The sequence below is a fragment of the Gossypium hirsutum genome, chromosome A08, assembly GCF_007990345.1.
Source record: "Gossypium hirsutum isolate 1008001.06 chromosome A08, Gossypium_hirsutum_v2.1, whole genome shotgun sequence".
Lineage (NCBI taxonomy): Eukaryota > Viridiplantae > Streptophyta > Magnoliopsida > Malvales > Malvaceae > Gossypium > Gossypium hirsutum.
The window spans coordinates 35,387,901-35,402,695 of NC_053431.1; the positions used below are offsets into that span (position 1 = coordinate 35,387,901).

Here is a 14,795-nt window from a genome sequence, read left to right on the forward strand (position 1 = left end):
CGTGTGAGGCTTTAACCTAGAAACTTTCTTAGAATTTCTATGAGTTCTTGGTTTAGTCTCTGACCGCTAATGATGTATGTTTTGGGCCTCGTAGGTCCATAATAGGGACAATTTGACTTTAATTGATTGGTTTTAGTTTGAATGAAATTTTGTGGGTCGATTTTGTATGTTTGGTTCTACTTAAGTTCGGTAATGCCTCGTACCCTGCCCCGACATCGAATACGGGTAAGGGGTGTTACAGTTTCTGACAGATTGAGAGTGGTGGCACATCAGATTTTGGATTGAATAGCGAAGGGGTACTCTGTTTCCGTGGGAGAATCTGTGTACCGAAGGATTGTAACATCCCAAAATAGGGCCTAAACGGAACAGTGATTGCGAAACCATGAATCTGAGATAGAAAAGTTTATTGCGATTAATTTTATGATTTACCGAGTGATGAGATACATGTGTTAGAATACCGATAAGAAATTTCAGTGATTGCATGTCCGATTTGCATATTAGGGCTTAATTGCAAAAGTTGATAAATATGAGTTCTAAATGCTAAGGGATTAAATTGAAGTGCATAATTGAAGTAGAGGTCCTTAAATGGTAATTAGACCATTATATTTTCATGGACAAAAATGGATGTACATAGGTAGAAATAACTAAAAATTTTAATTAAGGGCATTTTAGTAAAGTGTCAAATAAAAGAATTAAAAAGGGAAAAAGATGGCAAAAATGTGCTCATCTTCTTCCTTAGGACGAATGTCAAGGGTTATCCATAGCTAGGATTTGTTTCAAGCTTCAAAGCTCTATAGTAAGTGATTCCAAGCCCCATTTTCAATGTTCTTTACGTTTTTGGAGTCTTGGTAACTTGATTAAGCTTATTCTAGCAATAATTTAACCTAAGGTTTATATTTGGAAAAATACCCATAGGTGAAATGTGTTTACTTTGATGTTTTATGGTAGAATATGAAGCTTGAAATTGTGTTAAACAACTTTTGCTAAGCAATTTTACGTGAAAATGAGTAAAACGACATAATTGGTAAAAATACCTAATGTTCATAAGTACATATTAGAGTGAGAATTTGATGTTTCCATAGAAGGGAAAAATGATCAGCATGTCATAAAACATAAGAACATAGGATGAAGTTTAATTTCCGAGCCTTGGGGAAAAAGTGTAAATATGTAAAAGTTTAGGGGTAAAAGTGTAATTTTGCAAAAGTTTGAGTCAAGGACTATTTTATTAAATGTGAGTATTAAATAAGCTAAATTTGTTATTATAGATCAAGAAGAATGAAATACGAAGTTAGACCGAAGAAAGAAAAAGATAGTGGATTAAATTGATATAGTTGATCGTATTTTATTTCGAGGTATGTTTGCAGTAAATAAATGCAATATTCTCTTATTTTATGTTAATGTTGTTAATTTCCAGCATGTGTATATTTATTTTATGAAATTATTCAATGAAGACTCAAGCATGAATTGATAGAGAAGTAATTTCAAAAAGTCCCGGTTGAACCTTAGGAATGTGTAGGATACAAATGTCATGACATTAGGGTTTAAGGATACCATGTAAGACCATGCCAAGGCATGGAAATTGGTAAGGTTTCTAAGGCAAGGATACCATGTAAGACCATGTCAAGACATGGCATTGATAAGTTACTATAAGGCAAAGGTTCCATGTAAGACCATGCCAAGCCAAGGCATTGGTGAGTTCATAAGGCAGGGATACCATGTAAGACCATGTCGAGACATGGCAATGGTAAGTTTCAAAAGGATACCACGTAAAACCATGACAAGTCATGGAAATGGTAAGGTACCGTGTATCCTTAGTATTCCAAGTGGTTCAATGGGAAAATTTAAAGAGAATATCAAGGTAAGGTAAGGTAAGACAAGTTATACTAAAAAAGTAAGACAAGTTCATACTAAAAGAGAAAAGGTAAATATATGATGTTCATTTATGCTTGATAAGGAAAAAGGTAAGTAAAATGTATTAATAAATTTGATTAAGTAAGTATTTAAGTAAGTGAGTAAGTGAAGAAGTTTAAAATATGTCTATGAGAATTAAAGAAGTTGCATTAAGTAGTATCATGCCAAGTAGTAAGATAATTCTTATGAATATTTTTATTTATTTCCATGCAAACTTACTAAGCTTAATGCTTACCCCATTTATTTTTCTTCTTTTTACAATTTTTTCAAGTTAACTCGGGGATCATACAGTATGTTGGAGGTCCGAGCTTACTATCACAAGGATTATTTTGGTATAGCTAGACGTTTCATTTTGAGTATGGCATGTATAGCATCGTAGTCATTTTGTGTGTATGGTCTTATGATATGGCTAATGAATGGTATGTAAATGTTTGATAATGATTAGCTATTGGAATGGCTAATCAAGGGCATGTTTGGTGTTATGCATGCCTAAATGCTAGTTATTCCATGGAAATCATGAAAAAGGTGAAATTAGCTTTAAAATAGTATCAGACAGCATAATGATGTGAATTTGAAAAAATCACTAAAAATATTAGATATGGATTTAGATAGTGAATCTTATTGAGTCTATTTTCATATGAAAGAAACATAGTAAATAAAGGAGTTGTATTTTTTGAGATATTTAAATTTTGGTGAGACAGGGTTAGAGTGATTTCCGAATCCCCTGTTCTTGATTTTATAAATTCACTAAAAATTGTACAAAAATAATTAGGAGTTATACTTTATATTTGTAGATTCCTTATTGAGTCTAATTTTAAGAGAAATAACCAGCATGGTTATTTGAATCCTTTACAGGGAAAAAATTAATTCGTTGTGAACAGGTCAGAATAGCTAAACACTAAAACAGGGGAAACTTTAACTAATAAACTATACTAATTGGCTGGACCCAAAATTTTGAAACAAATTTAGTAAGAAGATATATGAGTCTAGTTTCAGAAAAAATTTACGGATTTGAATTTTGAGTTTCGTAACACGAGTTATGATTTATTTAGTGACTATGACACAGATGGACAGTTTATTTATGAAAGATGAAATAAATTGTTTTGTTTTGTTTAAGTGATCAGAAAATTTTTATTGATTCTAGTTTATTCCCGAACCGTTTCAATTTCATATTTTAGGGTCTCGAGGACCCTTTTTAGGGACATATTGAATGAATGAAACTAAATTAATTTTAAAAGAAAATTTTTATGCCCCGAATTAGTAAGCTATGTTCAGTAACACCTCGTGCTCGACTCCGGCGACGGTCTCGGGTAAGAGGTGTTACAAGGATATTGATCTGAGATAGTCTATACTGCAAGAGGCACATAGTAGTCCTTATGCTATGCATCCTGGTGGGAACAAGATGTACCAAGACCTTCGTGAGTTGTATTGGTGGCCAGGTCTTAAGCGTGAAGTTACCGACTTCGTGAGTAAATGCCTTACTTGTCAGCAGGTGAAGGCTGAACATCAGTTACCTTCAGGGTTGCTTCAGCCAGTTAAGATTCCACTGTGGAAGTGGGAGAAAGTGACTATGGACTTTGTTAGTGGGCTACCCCTAACGCCTTCTAAGAAAGATTCAATATGGGTCATTGTGGATCTATTGACCAAGTCTACCCATTTCATACCTGTTCGTACTGATTACTCGTTACAGAAACTGGCTAAGCTATATGTGTCTGAAATAGTGAGACTGCATGGGGTACCAGTTTCTATAATCTCTGATAGAGATCCTCGCTTTACGTCTCGATTCTGGAAGAAGTTACAAGGTTGGACTTTAGTACTGTGTTCTACCCTCAGATAGACAGTCAGTCAGAGAGGGTGATTCAAATACTAGAGGACATGTTAAGGAGTTGTGTGATCAACTTCCGAAGTAGTTGGAAGGACTATTTTCCGTTAGTAGAGTTTGCATATAACAATAGCTACCAGTCTAGCATCCAGATGGCACTTTACGAGGTACTATATGGTCGTAGGTGTCGTTCTCCTTTGTCTTGGACTAAGTTGGGTGAGCGGCGTGTTATGGGCCCTTAATTGATTTCTGACACTGAGGATAAAGTAAGATTGATTCGGGATCAACTGAAGGCAGCATCGAACAGCCATAAATCGTATGCAGATCTAAAACGTAAGGAAATTAAATATTCTATGGGGGACTTCGTCTCTCTCAAGGTCTCACCATGGAATAGGTACTGAGGTTTGGACGGAAGGGCAAGTTGAGCCCTAGGTTCATTGGGCCTTACCACATACTGAAACGTGTGGGACCGGTTGCTTATCAACTAGAGTTACCTCAGGAGTTGGACCGACTTCATGATGTGTTCCACATCTCTATGTTGAGGTGTTATCGCTGTGATCCTGCACATATTATCTCAACTGAGGAAATTGAGGTTAGGCCAAATCTGACCTTTGAGGAAGAGTCAGTTTAGATTTTAGACTATGATGTGAAGGTTCTGTGGAGGAAGTCTGTTCCACTAGTTAAGGTACTATGGCTAATAAACCGTAATTTATACATATTTTTACCCCATGCTTAACACATTTTATGGATGATTTCTTCTTAGAATTGGTGAATTAGATGCTCCTAATGCCTTAATTTCATGTTTTATACTTAGGAGAGCATAGGAGAGTGAAAGGAACGAGAAACGGGCCAAAAACAGAGAAAATGGGCCAAAGTACAAAATCAACATAGCCTAGACTTCCTCACACGGGCAGACCACGCGGCCGTGTCAATTTGGTAGAATCAAAGCACGATTCACACGGGTAGAATACACGCCCGTGCCATTCTAACAGGTTCGAGCATGGCTTGAAGTAATCACACACGGGCGTGTCACACGGGCGTGTTCCTGCTGAGCCCAAGTTGAGTCCAATTCGAAAATGGCTAATTTCGAGGGTTCTTAGGCATTCCAAAGCCTATAAATACCCCTAGAGGAGGAAGAAAAGGGAGGCACAGAGAGGAAGGAAGGAATTACTCGAAAAAAGCCGATTGATCCATCTCAGAAGCCGGATTCATCATCAAGACTGAAGATCTCCCCTCAAATTCCCTTCAGGAGTTTTGGGTTTTCTTTATGTTTTGTATTTGTTATTTTTCTGAGATGTTTTCCTTTTTCGTTATGAACTAAATCCCCTAAATACCTAAGGGGACTGAAACCTAAGACGAATCTTGTTATTATTTTCTGAATTGTATGATAAATATTTAACTTGTTCTTAATTATGTGTTCTTAATTCTTGTTTTGATATCTCAGGATACTGATTCAAGATAAGCTCTTATTCAAAGGAGGAATAGACCCTGTCTAAGAGTACATTAGTGTGACATCCCCAATTTGACCCTAGTCGGAAAGTGGTTTTGGGACCACAAAACCGAGTCATAAAAATAATTAACTATTAAATTCTATGTTTATTATATGTGTAAATGCATGTGTGGAAATTTCATGCTTTGATTTTGTCATTTGTATGTAAAATTTATAAGATAGGACTCATGTGATAAAACTTGAAAGTGTGATAAGTAAATTTGTAAAGTGTCAAATAATGCATGAAATGTTAACATGAGGGATTTGCATGTCAAATATTCCTTTTTGTTTATAGTGGCCGGCCATGATGAGGAATTTATATTAAAAATAGACATAAATAATTACTCATGATGGTTGTATAATTTTATATTGTTAAGGAATAAAAAAAGAAACAAATAGCTCAGTGGAGAGAGGGAAAGAGTTTTAAGTTTCATTTTTCTGTGCATGTTGATTTGGGGGAAAAGGAGAAAGCATATTCGGCCATCATTGTTTTAGTTTGAAGCTCAAATTAGTTGGTATGTTAATGATCATTTTTGCTTATAATTTATATTTTTGGAACCTCAGGATCATGAACTAGCATACCCATGTTGAAATTTGTGGAATGATTGTAGTTAATAGAAATTACTACGGTAGAAAATCTAAGTTCTTAATATTATTATGGTAGATTTTTTAAAGTTGGAAGTGAAGTGAGATGATTTGCAAAGTCAATTCATGAAATTTCACATTGAGGATTATTATGGAAAATTTTAAAAATATGGTGGATTAAATTGTTTATTTATGTGAAATTATCAATGTATAAAAAAAAATACGTCATTGACATATTTTGAAGTCTTTTATTTGAAAGAGTTTTGTTTGGGTGCTTGATGTTGAATTTGTGTTATTTTATAGAGTAAATTTTTACTACATTTAAAAATTAAGGATTTAATTGAGTAAATTATAAATGAGAAGGATTTTATTATAAATTAAAGATATACATATACACGCTGTATATTAAGGGTTAAGTATTTGGCAATAGTGGGTTATGTGTTAATTGTGGAATTAACTTGGTGGATATGACGGATTAAATTGTATAGGATGTAAATGTTTTGGGGAAAAATGTGTAAAAGTGTAAATAAGTAGCTAAATGTTTTGAATTAAATGGTATATGAAATTGAGATTAATATTTACATAGTCATTTTAGAAACGAGTAGAATGATAGTTTGATAATTTTTAATTATTAGTGTTTAATTAAGTACAATGATTAACTTAAGTGGGAGATAAATTAGTAATTAGTATTAAATTTTAAAGTGAGATTATAATAAAGGATTATTTAAATAAATAGTCCATTAATTTGATGAGTTTTGGTTAGTGGATAATTATGAGAGAATTATATATATATGTAATATATGTTAAGTTATAATAAGAAAATGAAATGATATGAAAGTAGGAATAAAATAAAAGAAACAAATAGAGTAGTGGGGGGAAGAAAAGGAAAGAGAAACAAAAATTAAAGCTTCATCTCTCGCATGCCGATTTGGGGAGAAAAAAAAAGGTTAGCATCATTCGGCCTTTAATTGCCATTTTTGAAGCTTATTTCTGTTGGGATGATTTGATTATTTTCAATTAAATTTTATATTTTTGGAACCTTAAAATTTTGTAGTAGGTTACTCATGTGGAAATTTAGAGAAATTATGACTTTTGTGAAAGTTGCCATTCTTGAAAAACTTTACTGCTTGAAGTTGTTTTGATAGAATTAGAGGTTAAATTGTTAATTTTGTGAAGTCTAGGGACTATTTTGGTGGATTGTTCTTTTTGCTGGAAATTTGAATTGAATTAAGGTAAATAATGTGGAGAAGGATGAGTTGTGTTGTAAAATTTATGTATATGAATTAGTGGTTAATGGACAATCGGTCAAAGTGGTTAATATGCATTTGTATATGTTATAATGGCCGATTGTAATCAAGAATAAAGATGTGAATGAATGGTTGTTAATGAGTTGTCGTATGTTTCTTATTAAGAAAAATTATTAATGTTTGAATCTAAATAAATTAGTTAAGTAATTAAACAAACTAATTTATTTTACCTAGCTCAAGAGCGAATGGAACTTAACTCGGAAAAGGGAAAAGCGAAACAAATGGAATAGTCGATTCGTAGTTGTCCGACGACATTTAAGGTAAGTTCTTAAGTATTTGAGTTTGATTCCTTTGTAAGTCTTAAGTTTTAAAACGGGATGAATATGATATTATGTTTTAAATATGTGAATGAGAATTTTACAAAGTAAATTGTATAAATCTGCTAGGGACAGCAGCAGTAGCGTGTTTTGGAAAAATTACCATAAATTGTGGGAGTTGAGTTAAAAGCTGGATAAATTATGTAATTAAATCTTGACGCGTCTAGTTTCGTATAAAAGAAATCGTGTAAGTAAAGGGGTTGCCGATAATGAGATTTTCAAAGTTGTGTGAGACAGAGTCAGAATGGCTCTGAAATCCTCTGTTCAGTATTTGAAAAATCATTATTAATCGTAAAAAAATGATTATAAGATAAAATTTTATGCTTAGACTCCTTAATGAGTCTAGTTTCAAAAAAAATAAACGAAAACATATTTTGAATTCTGTACAATGAGAAATTAAATTCTTAGTTAAGAGTAGTCAGAGTAGTCAAGCAGTAAAATATAGGAAACTTTAAGAAAAATCTGGTATTGATTGGCTAAACCAAAAATTCTGAAAATTTTGTGGATAGAGGATATACGAGTCTATTTTCAGGGAAAATTAGCGGCACATAATTTGGAATTTCGTAGCCCTAGTTACAAATAATTTAACGATTGTTGCTCAGGAAAACAGCTTGTAGAGAAATTGTGGTCATGTTGTAAACATGGATAAAACTTGTTTTAGTTGCTCATAAGCTATTGATTAAACCCATACGTGAATTCTAAATTGTGATATTATAAAATGATATATGAGTGTTAGATGGATCTTTGATATTAAAATTTGTGAGATTGTAAGTTTATAAGTATTCGAATATGAAATGATAGTATGGCTTGAAATTGAATTATTCATCAGAAAATGATAGATGTAGATTCAGCCAAGACAAAGTGTATACATGAAAGTATATGTGGTATGTGAAGTATATTTGGATAATTGTGATGTGAATACATGAAAATTTATATTTTGATTTAGGATTTTATGTGATGAATGTGAATGTGTATATATGAGATAAGGCCGAATGGCAAATGTGATGAATGTGAACCTGTATATATATGTGTGATAAGGCCGAATGGCCAATGTGATGAATGTGAACATGCGTATGTCTGATAAGGCTGAATGGCAAATGTGATGAATGTGAACCTGTATATATATGTGTGATAAGGCCGAATGGCCAATGTGATGAATGTGAACATGCGTATGTGTGATAAGGCCGAATGGCCAATGTGATGAATGTGAACATGCGTATGTGTGATAAGGCCGAATGGCCAATGTGATGAATGTGAACATGCATATATGAGATAAGGCCGAATGGCCAATATGATGAATGTGAACATGTATATATGTGGTAAGGCCGAATGGCTAATGAGAAATGTGTATGAGATAGATATGAGGTAAAGCCAAATGGCTAATGCGAAACGTGTATGAGATGGATATGTGGTAAAGCCAAATGGCTAATGTGAGATATGTATGAGATGTGTATATATATATATTGTGGCCAAATGACAAACGGCGGAAGGTGTGTTTTATTAGATATTTGATAAGGTAAATGAATTACAAATATGATAGTCGATGTGAATGTTGTAACATGTGAATAAATATGCATGAAGCTCTATGATGTAAACCTGGGATTAAAGACCAGATGACCATATGTGGTGACTATGTCTGGGTTAAGATCCACTGACTTCGTGTGGAGATTTCATCTGAGCTAAAGGTCTCACCGATAATCCAAGTAGAGTTTAAAGCTATAAGACTTCGCAATAAGAATTGCTTATAAATATATTCAATGCGAAAGGTTAAACAGGTATGTACTCCAAGTTTATATGTGAGCTTGATTTGAACTAAATCATAAGGTAGTTATGTGATGCATACGTGAGCAATCAATGAGACTATTCCTATGATTATGTGACATCGGATCAGTGTGAGGGGTTATGTGAAATTATACAATATATCTATGTCACATGAGCTCACTTTTATGTGAAAGTTTATCTGCCTATTATATATGATGGGATGTGCATATTCGGTAAAGGGATGGTATGCCCGAAGGAAGAGTGAAATAAAAATACGAACAACTATGTTATAATTTGATTGTTATCTGTTGATACTGCTTAAAACTTACTAAGCATTGTAATGCTTACCCCGTTTACTTTGTTTCCTCTATTTTATAGATCTCATTTGGAAGCTACAGGCTCGGGGATCGTCAGCAACTAGTCACACTATCACTATCCACTGCTTATTACTGTTATGTTTTGAATTATTTTATGGCATGTATAGAATAGACCAGTGGCCGAAGAATATTTTGGTTAATGTATATAAGCCATGCGAAAATGGCATCTTTTGAATGTGTACTTATAGAAGTTTAAATTTGTATCCCTGGCTGTCTTTAGTATTTATCTAAAGGAATGTTCTTTACTTCAAAAAAAAAAATTCAAGATTTTTACTGTTCTGATATGAGTTTCAAGTCCGGTAATGCCCCTTTACCTATTCCGGCGACGGATACGGGATAGGGGTGTTACAATTAGTCATAATTAAGCAGAGTTGATTGCGTGCCTAGAGATAGGGTGACAAGATTTTGCTAGATTAGGGTGAAACCTACTAGGGGGATCCATAAATCGAGTTAATGCAACCCTAGAGTGTTAATTAGAGAAAAGTCTCAATTATTCAATCTAGGGATTAGATGTTATTAGTCTTGAATAGGGATAATAACATAACTTAGGGATCTCTACGGAAGAAGTTAAATGAATAAATCGTCCGATTCCGAGCCAGAATAACAAGTAAAGTCTAGGTGGATTTTGCCTTAGGTATTGTCTTAATTCAATCGTTTTCCAAAAGTAATCCCCCAATTCTACTCTCTGTAAATTCTTAGTTTAGATAATTAGTTAGTTAAACAAAACCCCCTTATTTTTAGGCTTGATAATAAAAAGACAGTCATTACTAGTACTTTTAGTTCCTCGGGTTCGACAATTCGGTCTTGCTAAAACTATACTACTGTTTGATAGGTACACTTGCCTACATCGTGATAATAGTTAGTTTCAAGAACGATTCGTTATAAATATTTAAAACCTGTCACAAGAAAAATTGCTATCAAGTTTTTGGAGCCGTTGCTGGGGAACTAAGATATTAGGAACGCTCAATTTTTATTACTTTAGCCATTTATTTTTCTTGCAATTTAATTTAATTTAATTATTTATTATTTATTAATTTACTTTTTCTTTCTCTTGGCAGGTTTTTATAGTTTATAACTAGAAGAAACCCGTCAAGACCACTACTCTTTAACGAAGAAATCGATCGCACAGTTCACAGAAACCAAAGAGAAATAAGGCGAAGCTTAAGATACATAGAGAACGAGCAAAAGGACGATACTCAACCCCCAACCGAAGAGATGGTTGAAAACCAAGACAATCAGCTACCTCCTCCAATTGCGGTTAATCAAAATCCTACTCCACGCACTATGTATGATTATGCTAAACCTTCTTTAACAGGAACTGAATTGAGCATAGTTAGACCTGCTGTAGCTGCAAATAGTTTTGCACTGAAACCTAACACAATTCAAATGATACAACAGTTTATTCAGTTTAGTGGTTTTTAGGATGAAGATCCAACGCTCACTTAGCAAACTTTTTGGAACTATGCGATACATTTAAAATCAATGGCATTTCTGAGGATGCCATACGTCCTCGGTTGTTTCCCTTTTTGTTGAGGAACAAAGCTAAACTGTGGTTGAACTCGTTACCACAAGGGTCAATCACTACTTAGGAACAAATGACCGAAAATTTTCTATTAAAATATTTTCCACCGGCTAAAACGGCCAAATTACATAATGATATCTCTTCGTTTGTGCAAATGGACTCAGAAACTCTTTACGATGCATGGGAGAGATACAAGGACTTACTGAGAAGGTGCCCTCACCATGGGTTATCGCTTTGGCTACAGGTTCAAACATTCCATAATGGCCTGATAAACTGTAATTTCTACATATTTTTACCCCATGTTTAACACATTTTATGGATGATTTTCCATTAGAATTGGTGAATTTGATACTCCTAATGCTTTAATTTCATGTTTTACACTTAGGAGAGCATAGGAGAGCGAAAGGAAAGAGAAACGGGCCAAAAATAGAGAAAATGGGCCAAAGTACTAAATCAACACAGCCTGGACCTCCTCACATTGGTAGACCACACGGCCGTGTCAATTTGGCAAACTCGAGCATGACCTGAAGTAATCACACACGGGCATGTCCCTGCCGAGCCCAAGTTGAGTCCAATTCGAAAAAGGCTAATTTCGAGGGCTTTTAGGCATTCCAAAGCCTATAGATACACCCTATAGGAGGAAGAAAAGGGAGGAGAGAGTAAGGGGTAAGGAATTACTCTAAGAAAGCTGATTGATTCATCTCAGAAGCAAGATTCATCATCAAGACTGAAGATCTCTCCTCAATTCCCCTTCAGGAGTTTTGGGTTTTCTTTATGTTTTGTATTCTTTATTATTCTGAGATGTTTTTTTATTTAGTTATGAATTAAATCCCTTAAATACCTAAGGGTAATGAAACCTAAGACGAATCTTGTTATTATTTTCTAAATTGTATGAAAAATATTTGACTTGTTCTTAATTATGTGTTCTTAATTCTTGTTTTGATATCCCAAGATACCGATTTAAGATAAGCTCTTATTCAGAGGAGGAATAGACCCTGTTTAAGAGTACATTTTTCATAATTAAGCGGAGTTGATTGCGCGCCTAGACATAGGGTGACAAGATTTTGTCGGATTAGGGTGAAACCTAATAAGGGGATCCATAGATCGAGTTAATGCAACCCTAGAGTGTTAATTAGAGAAAAGTCTCGGTTATTCAATCTGGGGATTAGACGTTATTAGTCTTAAATATGGATAATAACATAACTTAGGGATCTCTACGAAACAAGTTAAATGAATAAATCGTCTCATTCGGAGCCAGAATAACAAGTAAAGTCTAGGTGGATTTTTCCTTAGGTATAGCTTTCATTCAATCGATTTTCCCAAAGGCAATTCCTCAATTCTATTCTTTGTGAGTTCTTAGTTTAGGTAATTAGTTAGTTAAAACAAAAACCTCTGTATTCTTAGGCTAGATAATAAAAAGACAGTCATTACTAGTACTTTTAGTTCCTTTGGGTTCGACAATCCAGTCTTGCTAAAACTATACTACTATTCGATTGGTACACTTGCCTACATCGCGATAATAGTTAGTTCAAGAACGAGTAATTATAAATATTTAAAACCTATCACGAAATCACGGGATCAAGTTTTTGGCACCGTTGCTGAGGAACTGAAATATTAGGAACACTCAATTTTTATTACTTTAGCCATTTATTTTTCGTGCACTTTAATTATTATTATTATTTATTAATTTACTTTTTCCTTCTCTTGGCAGGTTTTTATAGTTTATGACTAGAAGAAATCCGTCAAGACCATTACTTTTTGACGAAGAAATCGATCGTACAGTTCGCAGAAATTAAAGAGAACTAAGGCGAAGCTTAAGATACACAGAGAACGAGCAAGAAGACGATACTCAACCCCCAATCGAAGAGATGGCTGATAACCAAGGCAATCAGCTACCTCCTGCAATTGTGGTTAATCAAAACCCTGCTCCACGCACTATGTATGATTATGCTAAACCTTCTTCAACAGGAACTGAATCTAGCATAGTTAGACCTATTGTAGCTGCAAATACTTTTGAATTAAAACCTAACACTATTCAAATGATACAGGAATTTGTTCAGTTTGATGGTTTGTAGGATGAGGTTCCCAACACTCATTTAGCCAACTTAGAACTATGCAATACATTTAAAATTAATGGTGTCTCTGATGATGCCATTCGTCTTTGGTTATTCCCTTTTTCATTGAGGAACAAAGCTAAACAGTGGTTGAACTCGTTACCATGAAGGTCAATTACTACTTGGGAACAAATGACCTAAAAAATTTTACTAAAATATTTTCCGCCGGCTAAAACGGCTAAATTACGTAATGATATCTCTTCTTTTGTGCAGATGGATTTAGAAACACTCTACGATGCATATGAGAGATACAAAGACCTTTTAAGAAGGTGCCCTCACCATGGGTTACCGCTTTGGCTACAGGTTCAAATGTTCCATAATGGCCTAAATCCTTCGACTCGACAAATGGTTGACGCAGCTGCTGGTGGAACCATCAATAATAAAACACCTTAAGATGGCTATGAGTTTATAGAGGAGATGTCACTGAATAACTATCAGTGGCAAGTCATGAGGACAAAGCCAACAAAAACAGTCGGTGTTTATAACGTCGATTCGGTCACCATGCTCTCTAATCAGGTAGAACTCTTAAATAAAAAAATTGATGGTTTTCTTAGTTCTTCACAGGTTCACCAAATAATGCAGTGCGAAGCAAGTGGAGATGGAACAAGCCATTTAGAATACCAACCTTATGGCTACAACATGGATAACGAGCAATTAAACTACATGGGTAATAATCCTCGACCTCAAAACAATCCATATAGTAACACTTGTAATGCGGGTTGGAGGAACCACCCCAATTTCTCATGGAGCAGTCAAAGAAATCAAAGACCACAACCACCTCCACCCTACCAAGAGGAAAAGAAGCTGAACCTTAAAGAGATGCTCTTAAAGTTTATTTCGGTGTCAAAAACTCATTTCCAGAACACCGAGACAACAATTAAAAATCAACAAGCGTCAATCTAAGGGCTCGAAACTCAAATAGGTCAGCTTTCCAAACTAATTTCCGAACGACCACAAGGTAGCTTGCCAAGTAATACTGAACCCAACCCAAGGGAACAGCTAAACGCAATTAATATTCAAGATGAAGAAGGAGTTTTTGAACCTGAACCAAAACCGAGGCAAGAAACTGTGGTAAGCAAAGGCCAAGGTGAGGTAGATAATAATAAAAACAAAATGGTGAATGTCAAACATAAACCTCATGTGCCATACCCCAACACGACAAGGAAAGACCGCTCAGATGAACAATTTGGTAAATTCCTTAAACTCTTAAAAAAATTACATATTAATTTACCGTTTATTGAAGCCCTATCACAAATGCCAAACGCAATGAAATATTTAAAGGAACTTTAGCAAATACGTGGAAGTTGGACAAGGCATCGCACGTAGAGCTAAATACAGTTTGCTCAGCTATTCTCCAAAATAGACTACCGAACAAACTAAAAGATCCAAGGAGTCTTACAATTCCTTGCTTAATTGGCAGTTTAGATGTTAATAATGCATTAGCTAATTTAGAGGCTAGTATTAACGTCATGCCCTACAAAATGTTTAAGCAATTAGGTCTCGGGAAACCCAAAAAAACTAGGATGAGCATTCAATTAGCTGATAAAACCATAAGGTTCCCTAGGAGTATTATTAAAGATGTACTAGTTA

At 34.4% G+C, this 14,795-nt stretch overlaps 2 non-coding genes across 2 annotated transcripts; both read right to left on the bottom strand.

The window, feature by feature from the left end:
- Positions 1-11,213: 11,213 nt before the first annotated feature.
- Positions 11,214-11,319, bottom strand: LOC121205894 (small nucleolar RNA R71). Its single transcript, XR_005900967.1, has one exon. It is a non-coding gene; the product is annotated as a small nucleolar RNA R71 (small nucleolar RNA).
- Positions 11,320-13,385: 2,066 nt separating this feature from the next.
- Positions 13,386-13,492, bottom strand: LOC121205283 (small nucleolar RNA R71). The gene has a single exon (XR_005900367.1). It is a non-coding gene; the product is annotated as a small nucleolar RNA R71 (small nucleolar RNA).
- Positions 13,493-14,795: the final 1,303 nt, after the last annotated feature.